At 44.0% G+C, this 22,400-nt stretch overlaps 1 protein-coding gene across 1 annotated transcript in view; it reads left to right on the top strand.

Moving 5' to 3' along the window:
• Positions 1–22,400, top strand: part of PLXNA2 (plexin A2) — a 509,765-nt gene that overhangs the window by 7,680 nt on the left and 479,685 nt on the right. The window contains exon 2 of the mRNA XM_080367686.1: positions 17,299–17,478. The gene's annotated coding sequence lies outside the window, so the exon portion shown is untranslated. The remainder of the gene's footprint in view (positions 1–17,298; positions 17,479–22,400) is intronic.

Genomic DNA, 22,400 nt, shown 5'->3' with positions numbered 1-22,400 from the left:
TCCTGGCGGGGGTGTGTGACTCTTGGAGCCCATCTGAGGGAGCACAAGTGACGTGTTTTGTCTCTCCAAGAACAAGCTGCAGAAGATGTGGTATGTTTATATAGGTGCGTTAAAAGGAATGGTGGCCCAGGCCATCCACTTGTAGGTAAACATAGCTGTAGGTCTTGGGCCTGGATGGTGGTTATGGAAAAGTGAGATCAGGAGAAAGTTTCTAATCTTTCACCCTGTTGACCTTCCAAATGGCTCCTCATAGGGGCCAGAAGGTGTGTTATATGCCACAGGTTTTGCCCTTCTTTTTAATTTGAAGGTCATTCCTTGGAGTTTAGCAGAAGCTTTTCTGGTGATGACGGATGCATTCTTCCTGCTATCTGTTCCACCTTGTAATAGTGGATTTATTAACATATCAACAGAGCGCTTCCCATATTCATCAGGGCCAGATGGTGATAAGAAGGACCTCTGCTTTAAAAATTACCTTAGTCATTTTCTTCCCTGGCTCCCACTAACAGAAGAAAGGGAGGGGATTAATCTTAGACCGAAAGTGTTTCAGTTGGCGCCAGCCTCCAGAAGTCATTAGTAAGATAACCAGCTAACGAGACTGATGTAAGAGACCTTGACTTGTGCCAACAGAGGAGTGGGTGAACCACTGTGCAGCGTTTTTGTTTTCATTGGGATCAGGCTGCTTTGTGCAAGATGTGGCACAGCTCTCCAACAGCAGCTGCTGGTAGAGGTGGTCTTTGCTCTGCAGACCACACGTGTTCCGTTACTCTGGCAGAGATAACCGACCCCCACTGGAGAGATTCAAGAGGTTAGCGTGCCCTGTAGACCTCTCATGGCTTGTGTTTCTTGACATACTAAGTTTAGGGTAAAACAACTGAAGATGCCATATCAGCGTGCACGGGTTTAATTCTGAACTTGGAGCACAATGAACTTATTTACAAATGAGGTACCCTATTTTCAGTAAATTAACCCCTTTCAGCTCAAGAGCGTTAATGCTGTTTTTCTCCTGACATCAAGCATTTGGTTGTTCTGTGTGCTTGCCATGTGTGTTGGCTCGTGTTGACTTCTTGTGTTTTTCATGGGACATGAAAACACGAACCCAGGCTTGGAGACCAGCAAGGTCTCTGTGAGAATTCCCCCCCCCCACGCCCCCACCTTTACTGTTATTGGAACAGGGAAGACTTTCACCTGACTTCCCTACCCCCTGGAGGGATGCGAAGGCTAGTTTGGACTTTGGATGAAAATGCCACGGAGGATGCCTCGGGCCACCTGGCCCGCCTGTCCATCAGGCGGTGAAACCCGGCAGCCTCTGCAGGAGCATCCCAGCCCAAACTGCCGCTGCTCGTTATGCAAACGGAAAGAGCTCTGCTCCACCGAGCAGGGGATGGCTGTATTTTCCCCTGGTCCCCACTGGAGGTCACTGGAACATTGTTTACCATTGTCTGCTAGAACAAAGGAACTGCAAAACTGACTTCTCATTAAATGAATGTTTTAAATTTTCAGAAATTGTATCAATTTTACATATGAAAATAAATATGCAATTTGCTCGTAATGCCTGTGTGTAAAGGGTATTTTATAAATATTTTTTACACCCTGAGGAGGCATCAGCAGTCTTTTATTTTGCAAAAGTATGAATCAACTGATAGGAATTTTGAGAAAGGTTCCTCTAATGGGTTCTCTGTGCCCCAGCTTTCTTTGTCTTACTCTGATGGACGTGAATGGACGTGTCCTAAATGGAAAAACCATACCTTAAGCCATTCTATGTTTGTCGTCAGGAAACATAAATATTGCCAATCATTTTGCTGCGTATGTGTTATTGTATATGTTGGAAAGAAGATAAGCAGTTTGGTGTTCTGCAGAGGTCATTGTATTAAAATTGGTTCAGACCAAGGAGGCAAAGAACATCTTTCCCTCTCTGCCTTTGTGGGCAGCAGTTCTTGCCCACTCAAATTTTTGGGAAGTCTGCTCAGGTACCCCTCCTGTCCTAGGTAGAGACCCCCCTCAGGCACGCACTTGGTGCTGGAGCAGAAGCAGATGCTAGACTAACAGGATCTAATTATCAGTAATAAGAGCAGTTTGGCAACTAGTCACGGAATCGGCAATGAAAAAAAAAAACCCCAAACCCCAAAGCTTCTTCTCAACCCATTTATCAAACTGTGTGCAGTTGCTGTTAATGATAGACCAAATAATAATTAGTATTAACTAAAAGGATCCTTTTGTATTTCCCAGTGATATTTAAAGCCAAGAAACAGACTCCTGACTTCTAGGTGATATCCAGTTTCAATATAGCACTGGGATTTATATTTTAGTCTTTAAATCTAAAGTGTGTTTGTGAAATGTATCAGCTTATGGTAAATTACGTGCCATTTGCTGTGAGTTCTTGACTGCGAGAGCACACGGAGTCCATCAATTAGAGCAGTGCTTGGTCTCCTTGGAAAATGTGTGGGAGGAGTTGGGGATTTACATTTCAGATGTAGGTACTGCCTTTAAATGTGTTCCCACAGGCAGCTGATGGATCCCAAAACCCTGCTGGAGTATTTCTCAGATAAATAGCTATGTGTACATGAAAAAAAAATCTCAAAATGCAACACTCAACAAACATTTGTTACAGAAACGCTGTTTGCTATTGAAAAACTTTCAGCAGAAGTTTAAACTGCTTGGAAGTCCATGGGGAGCTTGGGTCTGGGGCAAGGAGGGAGCAGGGGCAGCCTGAGCATCCTCCCGTGGCAGGCGCTGGGTGGGTCTCTTGCTGCTGCCTTTCCCTGGTGCCAATGACAAAGTGTCTGTCCGGTGCATTAAGGTAACGTACTTCTTGGCCTCTGACAGTCGTCAGAAGCCTCATGGGAAAGTAGTTTTTGTTTTTTTTTTCTTTTTTCATGGTTGGCAATGTGTTTTCTGTTCTCATATAGCCCCCTTTAAGCTCCCTGTCAGGAAAAAGATGAGTAAGGGACCCCCCCAGGTTCAGTTGTGTGGCAGCGCAGTGCAGAGCAGCAGGCTTGCAGGGGTTTGAAGGAGCCTCTGGCACACAGAAAATGCTGGAATTGGTCTAATTGCCTGGCTGGAGTGTTGGCTTCAGACATGCTCTCCAGGTGAAGGGCTAAATTGAAGTGAGATAAATATCTTACCAGTGGCTCTTAAGATGCTTGCCCACTCTGCTGCCCCGCACCTGGGAGGATGCGGGAGGATCAGCCCAAGGGAGATCTGCTGTCGGGCTCTTCACAATGAACACACTCTTGTTACAAAGACTTCAGAAAAGTAACGCTTGATTGTGTTTAGTGAGTAATTTTCTGAACCTAAATAACAGGTTCATTTCAAATTGATGATGAATGCAGGGACTTCAGTCCTGAACCACGGAGATTTGATTAACACATTAAAACAGTGAGGTACTCAGCTGGAATAAGAATCTGCTTGCCCGTAAGCACTCCGTAATATACTGTGCTGGAGAGATCCATGCTGAATGTTTGTGAATACAGTGGGGTTTTTGTGGGTTTTTTTTGTAGGTGAGAATGGGGCAGGCCATCTCCTGTAACACTACTGCCAGGTATTCAATTCCAGAGGTGGAGGTCTCTGGTGCTGCCCTTATTTGAATTTTTTGGTGAATGTGGGGGACAAGAAAGCTGGCTTGATATAAGCTGCCAATAACACGTTATCCCAGAACGTGCCCGAGAACTATCCCTTTATTTGTCAAATGCATCAGTTGCCTCGAGGGATGTGTAAGAATCGGAGCAAGCCAGGAGAGATGCAGCACGGCACCAAAACTGAGCCTGGACTGGGTCTGGAGCAGAACTGCTTGTGCTTCATGTAAGAGCTTATCCTTAAATGTTTGCACTAAAGCCCTGGAGCCTTAAGAAAGAAGATGCAAATAACTTGACTTTTTTTTTTTTTTTCCCATGGAAGCAATTAAGGAACTGTGTTAATAAGAAATCAAGTTGTTTGTAAATTTTAATGGTTTAAAAGATGCCCTAGGGAAATCACAGACAAATAGGACACTGTTTGATGTGGACCCTTGCTAGCCAAGCAGCTCCATCTATGTTGTAGATGTGATCAATTAAAAAATTATCAGGAGAAAATGACGCATTCTTTTAATGTGTTTTAGCCAGAAGGATTTTCTAACATAATGATTAGAGGCTAGAAGGAGAGTGTCATTTTGTTTTATTTCCTCTCCATTTAAGAAAAAGGGGAACTACTGCATCTTGCTATAGGTGGGTTGGGAATGCTAGGAGCAAGATCGGTGGGAAGTTGCATTAATATTGCATGTGATGACCAAAAATGGATTCAAGTGTGCTGGTAGGCAAATGGCATCAACTGCATTTATTTGAATATCAGGACCCGTCTCCGGTGTGGGTTTGCTCGCTGGTGTCACGGCCCCCTGTGCCAGTGAGGGGTGGCCAGGGTGAGATACCCCAGCCGTGGTGGTGCGAGGCAGTGTCCCCAGTGGGGCTGGAAATGTGGGGCTTAAAACCTGGTGCCTGGAAGTGCTGCTGCTCCTCAGCTGACTTCGCCTCCCTGATTATTTTAGGCAGGCAGCAAGACACCCCCTTGCAGGGGTTAACCCTCTCCTCGCCGCCTTGCTGGCAGGGTGGCTTGGTCCCTGTGCTGAAGATGGCTTTCCTGGGTGCTCGTGGGGCCAGGAGGTGACCAAGCACGGCACTGTGTGCTCATACAGGAGCGTCCCCGCTGTCTTACACCTCTGTTTAGTGTTCGATGTGCCTGTGAGGGTTCATCTTTCTGTGGAGTTTCACATACCACAACTTGCTGACACCAGTTGGTGCTGCACTTTTGTCACTGGTACGCAGTGGGCTGAGAAAATAGGGAGCACAGGTAGCAGTTTAGAAGCAAAAAAAAAAAAAAAAAAATTAGACAGCAGATTTGTTTTATCTTTCAAATCTGTGACTTCAAAGCCCATTTCATCATTTTGAGGCCCAGCTTGTGCTTTATGCAGCGTGAGGGTTGGCAGCACCACTTCTGCTGTGGCTTGGAAACAGTCCTGCAGAAAAGTCCTTTTGGTTTCGAAATGCGCTAATATCTGACATATGCGAAGAGCGTGAGCTGTGGTTTTCGTACTGCCTCGGTAGCTAAGGAAAATATTAATGTGACAGGAATATAAGATGGAGCTTAAGGCACAATACTTTTATTTGAGGCAGGTGAGAGCTGGGGAGTGACTAAGTGACAACTGCATTTACTGCTGTCTGGGTATGTGATACGTATGTGGTCTCCATAGGGCTGAATTATTGTGATTTACAAGAAATTCACGGAACTACATTTAGTTTTATTTAATGTATGTCTACACATACATGAAAATCAACAGAAGATTTTGTTATTGCCATGACACGTTCCTTCTGACTTGTTCACTCCTATGATTATTGCAATTTGTTTCTCCTGAAATTTCTGTAAGGCATGACAAGACACCAAAGTTCTGGTGAGTTACACAAAGGGCTCCTTTGCATATTAAAGACTTTGTATTGTCACTTGACTAAATTTGGGAAAACATCTACCACTGTGAGTGTCATTAGAGAGAGATGCATTCCAGTGCTCATTACTGGGGTGCTGTGACAAATAGGTGGAGGAAGGACTATAAAGTGGCAGTGTGCTTTTTTTTTTTCCCCAAGCCTTGTTGAGGCTCATTTTGCTTCTCTCCATCTCTAGCAGTCTCAGTCCCTTGATAATAAATGCAGCTCGCATATGAACAACCCCCCGGACTGATTTCTTTCCACTGGAAGAAGTGATTTAAAAGAAGACGGAAAAAGACATTGAATGTGTTCATTATTGATAATCTTAAAGATTTACTGTGGGCTTTCAGAAAAGCTGCTGCCTTAAAGCAAACTGCTTTTATCTTCTTTTTGTTTGCTTAGTTGGCTTTTGTGGGTTTTGTGGTGGTTTTATTTTTTTGTTCAGTAGCTCATGTAGGTAGAAGCTTGAATTTTTTTTTGAGTGGGGAAAATTGCCAGCCCCACTAGCAGTGGGAAAGCTCAGTGGGAACTGCATGAGCATGCGCTTTGCCGGCAGAGTGGTGTGTGACTACATCAGACCTGGCTTTGGGTGTCTGTAGCCACTCGAGGCAGCTGGCTCTGCCCGTGCTGGGGAGCATTGTGGCACTACCAGCACAGCAGCCAAGTGCCTTGGTTTCTGGGAAAGGGCTAGGCTCCTACCCTTAGGCACCTGACTTCTTTAAAGCATTCTGAATTAGGCATTAATTGCAAATATTTAAACCAACAAAAAACACCTTGCCAAAATAATGGTGAAATGAGCTCAACAGCTGAAGCTGTTTCTAGTCTTGTCCTTCTGAGCCCATGTGGCAATACCTGGTCTCTGTTCTTGGTTGTGTTCGCCTGGACCATTTCAGAGCACCTGTCTTGGGTGCAGGGATAAACCATTCTTCACATGGTATGCAATTGTGTTACAGTGCAAGAAGCCAGGAGGAAATGGAAGAGTAAAGGGGAGTTTAAATTTGGATGACTCCCCAACTGCTCTTTCGTGCTAGCTCAAGGAAAGATGTCGATGATGTAATTATCAGTGGTTGGTGTTTTGCTGCTTCCAGCTTTCTCCTTGAGGGAGCAGAAGCAGTTGATGCGGTGCGAGAGGTGGGATGGCAGATGGGAGTGGGGTGCATACGGACTAAGCCAAAACACAGAAAACCGGAAGAAAGGGAATCCGTGCTAAAATGCCTGAGAACAGTGAATTTCTTCATTGGGTTCTGACCTTCCTCGGTGCATGTTAAAGGGCAGAGGCAGTCACCCTGTGCTGAGAGTCGCTAGGAATTAGGGACGTTTAAAGTACAAGATACCAAGCTGGGAGGTGTGGACCAGATGTGCTCATTCACTTCTTTGCCCTCCAGTCAAAGGGCAAAGTCTCCAGAAGTTCCAGAATCTCTAGTTAAAGCCAAAAATAGGTTCAGGGAAGAGCAGATGGCAGTGAGAGTCGGGAGGTGTGAATGAGCTGCCACGGGGATATGAACTTGTTTCACCCATGTAACCTCCTGATGGGCACTGTGCTGCCCTGACACAGCTGCCTGCCGGAGCCAGGTGGGGAAATGATCCTGGGGAGAGCCGGTGGGTTATGAGCTTCAGATCTGTTCTGTGCAAAGCATGCTTGTTATATCAGAGTAATTAAGTTTCCTATATGGATGACTTGGGAAGTGGAGAGCACCAACCCAAAGGTCCATGAAATTGAGAAGCAGCAGGTGCTCAATACCTTGAAAAATTCATGGACCTCCAGTAGAAGTTTGTTCACTTTTTTCCCTCCCTCTGTCAGGCACCTCCGAACTTGAGAATATTTGTAAACAAACACAAACTTTCTGGAATTTAAATCCCAGAATAAAAGAGGAGGGTCCAAACTGTCGTGGGGGAGGAACCAAAACAACCTTGTAATATCTTAACTAAGTTGAGTTGTACAGATGGATACTATAAAAGCAGAGCAGGGAAAACTTCACCCTGATGTTAAAGCAAGGAAATAACTTTATCTACTTGTCTGGGGACTCTGGGCATGTCATCATCTCCCTGTTTATGCTCTCCTTTTGCAGAGTGTGCTTTCGTCTGTAATTGCCATGCAGGACCTTGGGGGGAAAGTGCCATGTAATAGCTTTTGGCACAGAAGGCATAATTGGCTGGTTGAGCTCTTGGGCCGTTAGGAGCCTGATGAATAAAAAGGTTTTGCAGAGTTCAAAGCAAAAAAGCTGGGTATGTTTAGCACAATACTAATAGGAAATACATTCTACTGAATCCAACAAGAAAAATACACCAAGTTTTTTGTATCTTCAACTAAAGACCCTCTGGTTTAGGGTTTTCCTGCATGTGTAAGCTTATCAGGCAGATGTAAATCTGGTGATGTGGGGCAAAAGCAGAACTGAATGAACTTTGTTTTCCTAAGAGGCAGAATGAGCCAGGTACCTTGTGTGGGAATTGGTCGATCGTGCGCTCTCGTTCGCTGTTTCCTCGAGTGCCTCTGCCTTCCACACCGTGGCATTTGCTTCTGAAGTGAGAGAGATTTCCCCAAGGTCTCCGGGCATGTGTAGCTGTATTTCATCCCCGCAGTTAATTCAGCAAAGAGTACTGGAACACAGAGTATCAGAAAACATTTTCTCTGTGTTCAGAAAGCAAAACCATATGCTCAAACCCTGTCATCAGTTCAGAGGCATTTAATAACCTCATACTTCACCAATCAGAATAATTAAACAGGCTCATTATTTTAAATATTCATTGCGTCCAGATTCCACGTTTGGCTTTCTTGGTCAATTTGGTTCTTGTTAATCTGGGGGAAGGAAAGAATGTTCTCCAGTGCTTAATTTGCATTAAAAACACTATAATTTGTAAGTAAATTGGAAAGCTTTTAAGTGAAGAGGGAACATCAGCGACTTGACAGTCAAAGCTCTCCTTTGTTTTTCAAGCATAATGTTCCAGAAAGATGATCTTCTTTTCTTGGAATTACATGGTAGTAAGAATGAAGCCTTGTAATTGTTCATTAATCCATGATTATTAGGAGAGTGGTGGAAGAAAGCACCAGAAAAGAAAAACAAACCCAGAATGGGTAGTGTCTTGCCTGTGATACCTTTACTAGAAAATTGATTTTAAATTTCTATATTTAAGAGGGGGTAAATCATGGTCAGAAGAGTTGCCGCTGATCTGGGGGATGGAGGCTGGGGGATGGAAGAACTCTGCAAGGTGCAGGGAGCCCTCTCCCCGCTGGCTCATGTGCCGAGCCTGGCCGGCTGTTCAGCCCTGGCTGATCCTTCCTTGGATCCAGTTCTTGTTTTTTCCTTTCTATTATTCCTAATTGTATGAGACTACTGGTAAGAGTGGCCTGCAAGGAGTAACAGCTGGAACTTGGCCAAAAGGAGTAAAAAGATATGAAGATGTGTCACTGTAGCTAAATAGTGTGTGTGTAAATTTCTCCAATTTTTGTACTTGACCAACCTGACACAAAGAAAATTACTTAATTGGCTTGGTTTTAAAAAATGCCCAGACAGGCTGTGTTCTTACCTTTCTGGTAGATCTGATTGCATGGATATTTCTTGGAAAAAAAAATCTTTGTGTTGTATTGAAGATGTTGCTTTCTTTGTTGCTTCCACCTCTTTATTTAGGAGGAGGAGGGGAGAGGAGTGAGAAATGCAGCAGAGAAGCTTATTTCAGTGCAAATCTATTGTTCATAATTGCAGTTTTAAAATCTTCTCAACCTTCAGTTGAACAATGATAAAAGAATAATGGCTGTGAATTATTAGCTTGTTCCTCTTACCTTCAAAATAGTTCTTACATTGTGATACTTGTATTTTTGTACATTGTTAATGTGTGTGGCTTCTATGGCCTTCATTTTCTTTAGGACCTCTGATAATTCTGCATCTATATTTTTGTTATGGATATGTATCTAGGGCTAAAATAAATTTAAAAAAACCTCTTTATTCCATGCTTCCAAAGTAATTGGATCCATTTTTCCGTTATTCTGTTTCTAGGCCAGGGTAACGCAACAAATACTGGTATAAAAAATAAGCAGCCTAGGGAGGCTGGAGGGGCTGGTTTTGTACCGCACTGAATCATTGCTGTAGGTATTTGCAGAGGTGGGCTCAATTCTGAGCTGTGAAGCTGCTTGCTGTCGCTGAAGTCCAAATTTCTACCAGCTCTGGTACTTGCACAGCGAGCACAGAAAGCAGCCGGGGTGAGGTGCAGCGTTTTACACCCGTTCTGTATTTCTTCTGCATATAAATGGCCTCCGGGTTATACGGGGTGTAGGGAAACCAACCCAAGGGATTCTCACCTTATGCATGCCAATAGCTGACAGTCTGGATCTGCTCACAGAGCAGAGGGTACTTCTTCATTTTTATTTGATTTTATTTTCATTTCTCAATTTTCTTTTTTGCAGACGTTTTAGAGATTTAATGGCAGCCATGAAAATTCCTCAGAAGGAAAGGGAGAGAAGATTTGAATAGCAGTAAATAATAACAGAAAGAGCCAAGGCTCCTAAATGTGTATGCTATAAGCCTTGCTTTTTTCCAGGCTTGGTGTTAAACGCCTTGCCTTCCAAATCATGGAGCTTTGCTTGTAGCAAGTGCTGTAACTGATGATTATTTATCTTCTGTGGCAAAAGAATGGCAAATCGAGATGGATGTGTTTCGACCTGTCTAAACTGACAATTTATCATCCTAATTCCTAATGGATCAAACATTTGCTAAAAGAGGATAATTGTTTGGATGTGGAACTTGGCTTTCTGATGCAAGAGATTTACGATGTGTCAGGTTGTGGACATAAAGTATAACATCATATTATGCTAATTCTTGTCATGCTTATGCATGTCATGATAGTGTAAGATGATGTGACTAACGTGTGAAAGTAGCAAGTGTGTCTGAAATGGGGAATGCCCACTACTGATTCAGAGGGCAAGTCGTACAGAGACACGTCCTGGAAGTAGAACCATCTTAAGACAACTAATTAACTGAGGTGGAATGCTGGGTTAGTCTGCCTCTGTCCTCAGAGCCAGCTCTTGGTATGGCAAACTCTAAGCCATGGTGTTCCTGCACAGAAAAATCGGTGCTGTCTGGTTCATGTGTGGACGTGTGCTCCTTCTCATGCCCAAAGAGGGCATTGGTTTTGTGTTTTGTGTTTTGTTTTGGTTTTTTTTTTTTTTTTTTTTTTTTTTTTTTTTTTTTTCCCTGGAAGTGCATGAACAGTAAGAGAAGAAGGTAGCGTTTTCCGTAGCAGAAAGCATTTGTAAAAGGAGCACCAAAGTTCCCAGTGACTGAGTGAGAGTAATGTTAAGGACAACTAATAACAAGCAGATGAAGGAGCTCTGCCTTGGCTAAATGGCTTTCACTGCCTGCCAAAGTAGCAAAGACATGTCTCATCACCATGGAGAAGGTAGGACCAGACTGCTAATGTAGAAGTAGGAAGATAAATGATCAATGTGTGGAGCAGGAACATCTTCTGCAGCCCTGTAGTTCATGATCTGAGCCTCTTAATCGGCCATCTGGCTGGTGCGGGCTGCGTTGGGGGTAGGAAAAGCCTGGCTCGTTGTGGAGGGCATTACACCCGTAAAATTCAGGTAACTTTGATTGGAAGCTGCTGTTGGCATATGTTATCTATGGCTGTTGAACACACATTCGATTCTGAGGACAAACATGGAGTTGTCAAGGATTTGATTGTTTTTTTTTCTCAGCTGCCTGAGGAGTGTTAAACCCTATTGTTTTTGACAAGGCACCTCAATTAGGTCTTAAAAATAAAATTGGTAGTACATGCTCTGTGAAATTGGAGGAGCTGTGGTGGATTCCTTGGAGAGCAGAGCTGCTTGATTTAGGCTTAAGGATGATGTTTCTCCACAAGGGAGTCACCAGTCACAATAATTACATTGCTGTCTTCTCATAATATGATTTATTTAGATGTTGCCGTATGAATTAATTCTCTCTAATTGCTGCTCTTCTCACTGTAAATCAAGGTTTCTTGCTTTCTGGAGAGTAGTGAACATGATCCTACACTGAAGTAATTAGTCCAATTAGAAAGGAAAGCAGATGTGGAAAACCAATTACTTTCAGGAATATGTCTGCTCCTATGTAGTCCAAATGCTATTCAATCAAAATGTAATAGTTTAATAAAACACTGTTTTATTTGTGAAATCTATCCAGCGTTAAGGCTACACTGGCTCTTTGGGAGGAACCAGTCTGGCTTAGCTTTGTGGCTGGTGAGCTTTCTTCTGGCTTGTTCCTGGTTTGTACGGCTCCAGTGAGAGGAAGCAAACGGTGATCCCTGTGAGCGAGGCAGGATCCCCTTCCTTCTCGGAGATGTTGTCCTGCAGCGAGAACGGAAGAAGCTGCCCTTGGCATTGGCTCGCTTGTCAAGAAAACATCCAGCAGGGAAAATACCGGCAGAGGCTGAGGAAACGGGAGAAAGAGGAATAACAACAGAGGGTCGTGACAGTTGCACCCTGGTTTTGGCTGGTGGATCCCACAGAGGCTTTGCCCGCAGCTAAAACTACACCAAAGGGATGAAATTGGAGTGTGAGCGTGGCCCCATCCGGCTTGCTGGGGCTGTGCCGGTGCTCGCTGCTCTCCAGTCATCTGAGCTGTGGGCACAAACTGGTCAGCAAATGCCCATCGGCACCTGGATCATGTCCTGAGCCAATTAAGAGCTGCTGTTAAAAAGGAAATGCCAAAGAACAGTCGTCATGCTGCTGGTGTGAGAACCCACCATCCCTGCCAGGTCTGGCTGGAAAGTTCTCTGTGGAACCTTTGCTGGCGTGCGCGGTGCAGGTCAGACTTGCCTGACCCTATCTATGGGGTTGCAGTGACTGATGTTGCTGGAGAATTTAAACCTCTGAAGCTCAAGATACTTCAGAAGACTAAATAAATCTAGAGGAGGATAAATGCAGCTACCAAAGTGAAAGGGAGGAAGCAGAGATCTGAAAGGGAATTGAGAGTTGACAACAGTGCTGCAGGAATTTGAGGATGAATCGCGCTGCTGAGCTGAGAGTCTCTGGGGAAAGAACTGATCTTGAAAGGGTGTGTGGAGCGGGAGGAAAAGAGAAGGCACAGAAAATCCTAATGCATGTTGCAGAACTGAAACCATGAGCCAAACCTGGCTGTCTATGCAGTGCGCTCATTTGCCTCCACGGCTGGAGCAGAATGAGCCCAGTAATGAACTTGCGTTTACCAGCAGTAGCACTGTGTGTGGGGCTGGACCTGTCAGTCTTGCTCTCGCTCTCTCACTTTACATCTGAGTTCTACAGTGTTTATCAGCAGGGACTTTTCAAATTTACAAGCAGCAGCAAGCTTCCCCCAGTCTCTTCCACTCAACACAGTTGTCAAATCCAGCGTTTCTGCCCAGCCTGAAGTAGCGCATGCTTATTTCTGAGAGAATGGCCACCAGACTGCAGCCAGTGCTTGCAGGTGAGTTTCATCAAAGCTAATTCTGCAAAGTTTTAGTTGAAGAGATTTCTGTTACAGCAGGAGCCTGCATAGTTGGAAGAGGCGGTCCTGTGTTCCTATGCCCACCATGCTTCCCCCAGTTTGGAAACAGGATTTATTTTACAAAGGACGCACCTAGTTTAGCATACAGAAATAACCAATAAAACATCAAGTGCGAGAAATGGAGGGAGGCAAATGCTCGGTGCTTTTCCCTGTAATTAATTTCACAGTGCTGTCCTCAGAGCAGCAGCTGTCACAGCCCAGCACCAGGAGGGGCTCGGCCAGAGAGCAGAGTGCGGGGCTCGCCTGCCGGCAGTGAGCCAAGCAAAATCCGAATGGCCACTTTGGGGTTTGTTTTTAAGTTCTTCATTAAAATACCTGCAGAGGAGTTTTGCATTGGAGGTTCACCCATCTATTTTCTTCTATCTACTGCAGAAGACAAGTGTTCTCATAATTGGGCCATTAAAGGAGGTGTTGAAATGTTACTAATTGTCAAAGGCAATTAAGTGTAGCAACATGTCACAGGTAAATTAACGAGACTCCAGGTGTTTTCAACAAACTGCATTTATGTGAGTGTAAACCAATTCTGATCTTCTCTGCTAGTTGTCTGTACAGTTTTAGTATACTGTTTTTCTATTGTTTTGTGTTTGTTTTTTTTTCCCAGAGGAATGTAGCTATGCATCAGTGCCTGAGCTGGCTGTATTTATAGGGTCTTTGATAGCCTGTATATTGTATAGCCCTGATTTTTTTTCTGAGATGTTTAAAATCCATAGCTACTATTTTCTGGAGGATGTTACTTTTTCTAACGAGGCCTGTGTATCCAGACTATTCCAGACTTTCTGACCCCACAGGAGCAGAAATTATGCCAGTTTCTGTTGCTTTTCCAGACTAAGAGGTGCTTCAGAGGGAGATCCAGCTACTGAAACAATAACCTGTAATCAGTGTTCCAACAGATTTAACTTTTTCTCTCTCTCTCAACGTCTTTCTGAAGCTGTCAATCTGTAATTCATAGTTTTGGTGCCTCTTTGTCATGGCCTTGCATGAGATCTATGAGCAACTGCTGCATCTGCCTGGGTGCAGAGAGTGGGTTCAAGGGCAGGAAACCAGATGGTAGACACCACTGCAGGCTCTGCTGCGCCTTGCAATAGGCATCCTTCCCTCTTTATCCCACTTGCCGTCATTCAGCTTCCCTCTGATCCTCATGTCTCAAGGCCTCGTTGCCTTTCACTTGGTGCTCAGCTGCTGCCTCCCCCTCCCTAACACAGGGGTCTTGCTGCTGTGGGTGGCTCCAGCCTTCCTGGTGCTGCATGTCCCAGTTGCTGCATCTGTGACCCCCTTGCAATAACTGACCTGAGGCTGCTGCCCTCCTCTCGGACCTCTGAACACGTGGGGGTCTGCTGGGCTGCATGTTGGCAGGCAGGACATGTTGCAAGGGCAGCAAGTCACCTCCTTCATGATGCCCCAAGCAGAAATGTTCATAGCTCTGTGTGCATGGGAAGTGCAGCCAGGCAGCGTGGGGCTCTGGGATGACCCTAAAAATCTTCCTGGGGGTCACTGCTGTAAGGGTGACGTTACCTTCAGTTATCCCTCCCTTGGTCACTAGCCCAGGGCTTGGCTCCGGTTCTGCCACAGAGCTTGTAGGTGGCCTGAGCTGGCTGCTGGCCAGGAAATCTTTTGAAGACCCAGATAAGAATTAGAGGTCGGTCAGTCTTTGTGCTCAGACCCTCAGCAGGTATAATAGAGCTACTGCTTGGAAACGTAGTGAGGATAAACATGCTGATGATATTGTGATTCCCACAATGATTTGCATGCAGTAGTAGTGCAAGTATCTCTAATACCCTGCAGCTACTTTTTTTTTTTTTATGGACTAGCACATCTAGTTAATAATGAGATTTTGTAAATGTGACTTTATCACTAAAAATATTATGAGGAAAAATGCACACATCCAGATTAGTTTCTGCTTATTTGTGCACCATACACATTATACGTACAAGCTATTCTAACATGGCTTTAAGCTTTGCATTCACTAAAATACTGATGCGTCTATAGAGAAGTGTAGGAGCCGTAATCGCAAGGTTCCTGCAGACACTTCTTATTACAAACAGTAAGAATGCTGTTATCTTTACTCCATGCATAGCTGTTTTCAGGAGGACCTGCAGTGACCCAAAATCACTGCCGAGAATATTCAGAGTTTTAACCTTTGAACAAATCTCATGGGTTTTATTTCTGGTTACAATTTTAACATGCAAAATCTGGAGTTACTAAATAGAGAGTGGCCAGCAGCTGTATCGCTCCTGCCAAACCCAATGGCATACTGCCCTCCCCCTCGGCTCACAACACTGTAGATATTAGGAGGGACCACAAAAGGGTGGAACTGTCACATGGTCCCATAATTATCGCTCTTTGTTCCTTTTCTCTTCCTGCTGTATTAGATGCCCTCCCTGCAAAAAGATTTGTGATTGTGTGTGTGTGCACACGCGTGTTTGAGAGTGGGTGAAACCCTAATTGTATATTATTAAAATATTATGATTTTTCCCTTTCCAAGCTGTAGCAATATGTGGCACCTCCCTGATGTCTTGTGCAGCTGGCTTTGACTGGCACTTGCAAGGTTATCCTCCAGGTGCTGCATCAGAAATCTTTTGACACAGTGTCAGTAATTAAGTGTACAATTAAGAGAATGCCTGCAATTAAGTTCAATCAGTCAGTCAATCAAATCTACATTTGTAAAGGGTTTCTAAAGGGCCTCTTATCCAGCCTCCCCTCTGCTTCAGAGCTCTGCGAAGTTACCACCAGCCACAAGGCATCGTTTGTTTGAAGCGCCTTGAAGGGCTGTAAGGTTTGTTGGGAGGGTGCCTTGGTCTAGCTGCCTACTGAATGAAAACTGACTTTAGGTAAGGAATTGAGGCACAACACTGAAATGTAACTATTAAAAAGGCTGAGAACTTCTGCCTTTTCTAGCTGTCTGTCTCCCTGGGCATTCAGCTCAGTAGTATTATTTCTCCTCTTTTTCCCTATGGGAAAGAGTCAAAAAGGACAGATATTTTGCTGATTTTGTGCCATTTCAGGCACCCCTCAGCTTATGTCTTAGTTTTTGACAGGGGAGCTGGTGTGGCTGTGCACTTGCTGCTTTTGCGCTCCCCAGTAAATGAGTCTTAAGTGAAAGCACTGCCCTGCTTGGGGTAGTTATTGGTGGTAATCTTTTTCCAACTGTGCCATGCTTGAGGTTTTTATTTTAGTCCCCCTCAACACAGCAGATGAGTCACAGGTGCAGGGGACTGTGCCGTGGTTTCTGTGCCCAAGCCCTTTCTGGGAGCGGAGCAGCTCTGGGTCGCAAAGCACGTGGTGGAAGCCACCAGCGTCGAAGTACTTGTCGGTGGCTTGTGGGTCTTTGTAGTGGGAGTTCAAGAAATGCTCTTTGAAGTCAAAGCTGCTGGCACGGCTCCTGCTCTTGCTAACATGCCCTTTTCCAGAGAGAGGTGTCACTTGGGAGGCTTGGCTACCACATTTGTCCAGCTTATAGTCTGTACTCTGTGAAGTTAATGCTGAGCCTGTTGGTAACCAACATTTCAAACAATTGTGCTCCAAATCAACCCATTTTAATGGGCTTCTCCAGTCTCCCAGCACCAGGTTGCAGTGACAGACCCTACTCAGGGCTTGGGATTCACAAATACCAGCAGGAGAGGGCTCTGGGTTTTAAGTTCTTCTGTGCCTGTGAACTTTGTGGTGTTGTGAGCCTGCAAATTGGGAAGAGTGAGTGGGGAGTAAAGCAATTGGGAAAGCACTGGTTTCTCTGTATGGGTGTACCTGGTGTTAATAGAAGCCCCTTTGATAAGTATAGGCTTAATACAATGCCTCAAGTACCAGTGCTGGTAGCCCCAAGGAGCAGCTTCACTCACACATTTGGAAGGCTAGTGGCTGGTGGTACTTTCACTGTTTTGCTTCAATCTCATTCCTGTTGCCTGGAAGTAAGTTGTTGGTGGTTTTTTTTTTTGTCTGAATTGCCAGTTCTGTACTATTAATTGCTTTCTAAGGCTTGGAAATAGTCAGCCTTTAGACTATGTATTACTCTAAAGAGTAACTTGAGGTGGTGGTTTTTTTTCCTCTGGTGCTACATCAGTGTGAGCAGCAAGCCATGGTTCCTTTGATAATGAGCTTGTATTTACATAGCGCCTGTCATCCCTTAAAGGAGTTTTGCTAACTGCACAGTGTATTGACTAAGACTTGTCCATAGCAATGTGTGCTCTGGCACTTTGTCTGGTCTCATTATATTCATTCCTTTAATGTATGGAAAGCTGTTAGCCAAAATGTCCTTCATGTGGAGGAAAAAAGAACAAATGGCAAAGTGATGCATTACTTGTAGCGCTGTAAATATTCCCGAGCATATCACTAATTCCCAACTATATTTCTGTCTTGATCCGTAGAGCTCACGGTGCCCTACAAATGAAGACCTCTTACGCCTGGGAAGCTGATGCCAGCCAGGGTGGGAAGGGCGAGAAGGCGGCGAGTGCTGTATTGTGCTTCAGGGACCTATGGCACAGCCAAGCAGCTTCCCAGCGTGGAGTCCTGCCCTCGGGACCTGTTGCTGCCCAGGCAGTGGGAAGGTAGGTACCCTTATTTTATTACCCTTAACTGGTAAATAGACAAACTTATGCATTTTTTCATCTGCTTATGCTTGACACTCTCATGTGCTCACTCTTTGTCTTGCTAAAAAAACTTGCAATTTGCTGCCACTGTTCTTGTTACCCTCCACCACCAATTACCACCAGAACTTTAAGGAATGGCTTGTTAAGGTTTTGGTTGTTTGGGGATGCCCTGAAAAAAATACCTTGGGAAAAGATATGGAACTTGTTTGTTTTGCTTTGTATTTCAAGATACCTACAGAGATGGGGTGTTAGATGAATAGATAAAAAGTACAGAAAACTGAAACAGTACAAGGTTGGCTAGACTCAGATTTGAAAATACGTTGTGGTCCTGTTATTGTGATGATTCGGTTTGAAATAGAGTGTAACTTTAACACTAAGCAGAGAAATAATTTTTTTGTATGATAATGAACACCCACCCCCACCCCCCCATCTCGGGCTTAAGAATGAGCCTGGAAATAAATGTCAGATAACTTCCAGTTGCTGTTGTTGATAACTTCCAGTGCTGCCTGGAAGAGCTCAGCAGCACTGCACGTGGACGCTGGCTGTTGGCTTTCAAGGGAGCAAGCCCTTCAGTGGTCTGTGTGTGTTAAGAAAAGCCATCAGCAAGTAGTTTTTGAATGCTTTTAAAATCAGTCAAATAGAAGGGGGAGGGGGAAAGAAGGATTAGGCAGGCAGCTGAGAAATAATTCAGGATGATAAATTCTTGAAATCTGGTACTAAATCTATCAAGGCAAATAATATGTCCTGATGGTAGGAGGGCGTTATTTGATTTTTGTTTTAAATTCACCAGACCTCATTTTTTTGGGGGCGTTCGTCTCGGGGAGGTGAGGACTTTGAAAAGGCAATTACAAATTGGTGAATGATTAGTGTTAGATGTGACACTTTCATGCATCAAATATACTTAACTGCATTAACCTTCAAGGAATTTACACTGACACCTTAAAAGATCTATCTCATGCTCAGCCTGAAAAATCTAAATTCCCCCTCAACTTAAATCTTATTTACACTCATTTTATTACAAAATAAATGGGTCTAAAATTTTAATGGAGTTTTGCCAGATTCTGAAGGCAGTGTGGCAGGAGAGTTGGAAGGAAGCAGGCATTGCTGGTGTGATTCTTTAGAGAAAGTCCCTCAAGGGAATGCAGACCAGTGCCCATGTGCTGAAACGAGGTTGCATTCTGGTTTCTTCACTGGCTGTAGCAGCCTAGAAGGAAGATGACTGAAAGCAATGAGGTTACATGTCTAATTTATCCACATTAGTGTTTAATTTCCTGCTAATAATGTATTTAAGCCTTCCAGAAGCAGCTTGTGGTCTCTGTAGACTTTTAATCTTTGTATGTTAAGCAGAAAGTAAGTACATTTTCAAAATGGGATTCTTACTGGAGACCTTCAAAAACATATTCAGGTCGCTAAAATGCCCAGGTGCTCTCCGTTCACCCCGCGTGCTCAACCTCTGTTTAGATGCCTGGTGTGTCCACACTTCCATGCAGTTGCCCTTCTCTGTCAGTGGGAAGCGGTTCCTCTTGTTGCTGATTCATCTCCATGTCTCTTGTGCTTCACTCCACTGAAATCTGGTTAGGTACGAGACAGACTCCGGTGGAATGAAGGACAACAGAACCCATGGATCGTCCTCATTTCACGCGGAAAACGCAGGCGAGTTTATCGCATATTAACGTACCTTTTAGGGGGGAGCACAGCTGGTACACCTGAGATGTTTGAATCTTACGTAGGAGTGAAACTCCACGATCAGTGGTCACGGGGATGCTATGCACTGAAACTTTCATTTGCTCTTTTTCCCCCTTATCCCTGATTTTTTTTTTCATCTACTTCAATTTTAGCCTGTAACAAAGTAGCCAGGTATGCTTTGTAATGTTAACTGTGGGAACAACTTACCAAAGGATATAGCAATTCCCCATCTTTTGAAGGTATTAAACTATTAGGAGCTTCTCCAAATTAAATGCTCAAGGGTTTCAGTTTTTATGGCTTTTACAAGGGAGGTCCAACAAGATAATCACCATAGTCTCTTCTGGCCTGAAACCCCTGAATCTGCAAAAGCCGAAGAATGCCAGTAGGCAATTTCCTTCTACGTGCGGGTTCTTTTTAAAGACCTTCGGCAATAACAATAATGTGTTAAGCTACTACTTCCCTTTAGCCTAGATAGGGGAGAAATAATCTTTCTTAGTCACAGCCCCACATGATGTGGTAATTGGAGTCTGCTCTCTTCAGGCTTCTTGTAAAGCATGGGCAGAGAGCAGAGCAAGGAACGCATCACTTGTCCCAACACAGCACTGCCGGCTGCTGCTGCTCATGCACATGCCTTGGTGCATCTGTGAAATGGATTATGCATATTATGGGATTGCCCTAAGGCACTATGAAGATTCAAATAGTTAAGCTAAGCTCTGTCCAAACCCTCTAAAAGATGTGCAGCCTCTTCCAAAGAACTTCCAATCTGTGAAAAAGACGAAAATAAAGAAAACGAAGACTGTGAGAAATACTCTCCCCACAAAACCCCAGCTCAACCCATCCCTGCATCTATGCAGTAAAGATGTTTCTGTGATCCTTGCGAAGGAATCTGATTATAGATTGAAGTATCTTACTTGTTTCAGTTATGTCCTGTTTTCATCTGTGAAATTAATACTGAAGTCTGAATATAATGCATACACTTAGCATTGCATGCTGCTTCTCATCTAAAGAATGGAAAAACTGTGACTCTCAAAGTGCCTAATGGAATGAAGGGTCCAGTTCTGAGCAGCGACATGTTCTGGCAGCTCTCCCATGCACTTGGATAATTTAAGATTTCAACTTTTAATTTGCTTGTACTTTGCAGCTTGGGAAAAGATAGGTTAGGATGCAAAAACTTGAAGGTGAACTGAAATGCTTGCCTGTACTTAAAAAAAACAACAACAAACAAACAAAAAACAAAACCCCCAACAAAAAAAACCAAAACCAAACCCAACCAAAACCAAACCCAACACCCCACCCCAAAAAACTAACCCACAAAATCTCCTACTAGGGAGGTGCTGATAGAGGGTTTAACAGAACAAATAGTTTAGGATATTCTCTTTCCCTTTTGTTTTTAAATATAAACCTGCTGCCTGTTGCTGCGTTGAAGCCTCTCCCTTCATTTTGTCAAGACATGTTAAAAGCTTTTGGGTAAGTCCTGAGAAAGGGTGGCCTAGGCAGGAACCCATCAACTGAAATTCCTCTATGCAATCCTGGCTTATTTGAAATGCCTTTTATCAGGCAAGTTACAACGGGCTTTAGCACCATAAATGCCTAATGCACAGCTTCCAGCTATTAACCACTTCGTGCCTGGAATTCAGAAAGCCAGTATGCCCAGGAGAGAAAATAAACAGCAGCAAGGCTGGCTTTGGCTTCGGCTTCCTTCAGGAACAGCTCAGATTATTAATAAAAGGTGCTTATCGACAAAATCTTACATTAAAACAATGGTAATAAACTTGAAAGACAAGCTCCAGGGACCCACCTCCAACAGCTAACTACCCTTCAGTCTTAAACAACCAATTTAAAGTAAATTAAAGGTTACTAGTAAGAGGTTGGTTGAGGTTTTTTTTTTTTTTTTTTTTGTTCTTTCCAACCTTTTAATGAGATAAAACTTGTTTTTTGCTTCTCTCTGGGGAGAAGTTTGAGAGTCAGGCTGTGGTCTTTTGCATCTACCTGAGCAACAGCAAAGGTCTGCTGTATCCTCAGAAGTGGCAAACCTTTCACTGAAGGTCAGACAAAATTGAACTGGACTTCTCTGAACTTTAAAGTTAGCAAATGTTTCTATATTTCTTTTGTCTATAGGGGAATTGAGAGATATGGATGCTCATTGCATTTGTTACATTAAATGGGCTTTGTGTTAGGCCCGGTGATTTCAAGCCCTTAGTACCTTTGGTGCAACGCCCTGCCTGCACCCACAGCGCCAGTCACTCAGTCCTGGCTAGAAAGGTACAGAGTAACTTGTCTACAGTGAAACATCTTGTGTTTAAAATTAAGCATAAGTCAAAAACTGCTTTCTGAAGCTCAGATCTGACACGTGTGACGTCCAGAGGCAATGCTCTCCTGCAGCCCCCCCCAACCCAGGTGGACCTTTGCTTGGGCTTTTCCTAGGAAACACTCCTACTCAAAGCATGTTCTGTAGCTCATTTAGGGATTTCCATTTCTCTGCTGTACGCCAGCATTACCCTCATGTTTTCCCAAAGCCTTTACTTGAAATTATCACGATTCATTTTTAAAGGGAAAACAGTTTTGTGTTACTCTTGATTTTTGGGCAAGTTTTACAACATAGAAGTTGAATTTGTAGTTGGCTTTACACCTGTGCATTGCGCTCAGAGAGGAACGTGGTTTCACAGCAGTAGCTGGAGTAATTGACAGAGGTCATGATTCCCTTTTAAAAGTGAGTGAGAAGGCCTTTGGATTTCTCTCTTGCTGGAATGCAATAGCATTAACCAAACATCCACAGAAGGGCCAGGGAGGGGGGGGGGTGTGTGTAAGCAGCCTGAGCATGCTGCCCTCCTCCCCCCCCCCCCCCCCAATCCCAGGGATCAGCTCTGGCTTTTGGGAGAGCGCTTGCCTAGCCCAATCCTTGAGCATCGAGCATCCATATATGCTGAATTAGAATAGCAGCATGGGACTTTTGGACTTCAAAGACCTTAGCAAATGTGCCAAACTAAAGCAAATTAAAATTTTCTAAAAGAACCACCCATCCTCCGTATCACTACTTTCTTGAATATTTTACTTCTTGATATCTCTGGATAGGTAAGAGAGCATATTTCAAGTGATTTGCATAGAAAATCAAGAGAAGAATCAACTGATTGAAACTAAGCTAAGTTCTTACAAATGGTAGTTGAGAAGGCAGCTCAAATGAGGTGTTCATTCCA

The sequence above is a fragment of the Falco punctatus genome (assembly GCF_963210335.1).
Source record: "Falco punctatus genome assembly, chromosome: 17".
NCBI lineage: Eukaryota > Metazoa > Chordata > Aves > Falconiformes > Falconidae > Falco > Falco punctatus.
This window is presented reverse-complemented; position numbering and strand designations above follow the sequence as displayed.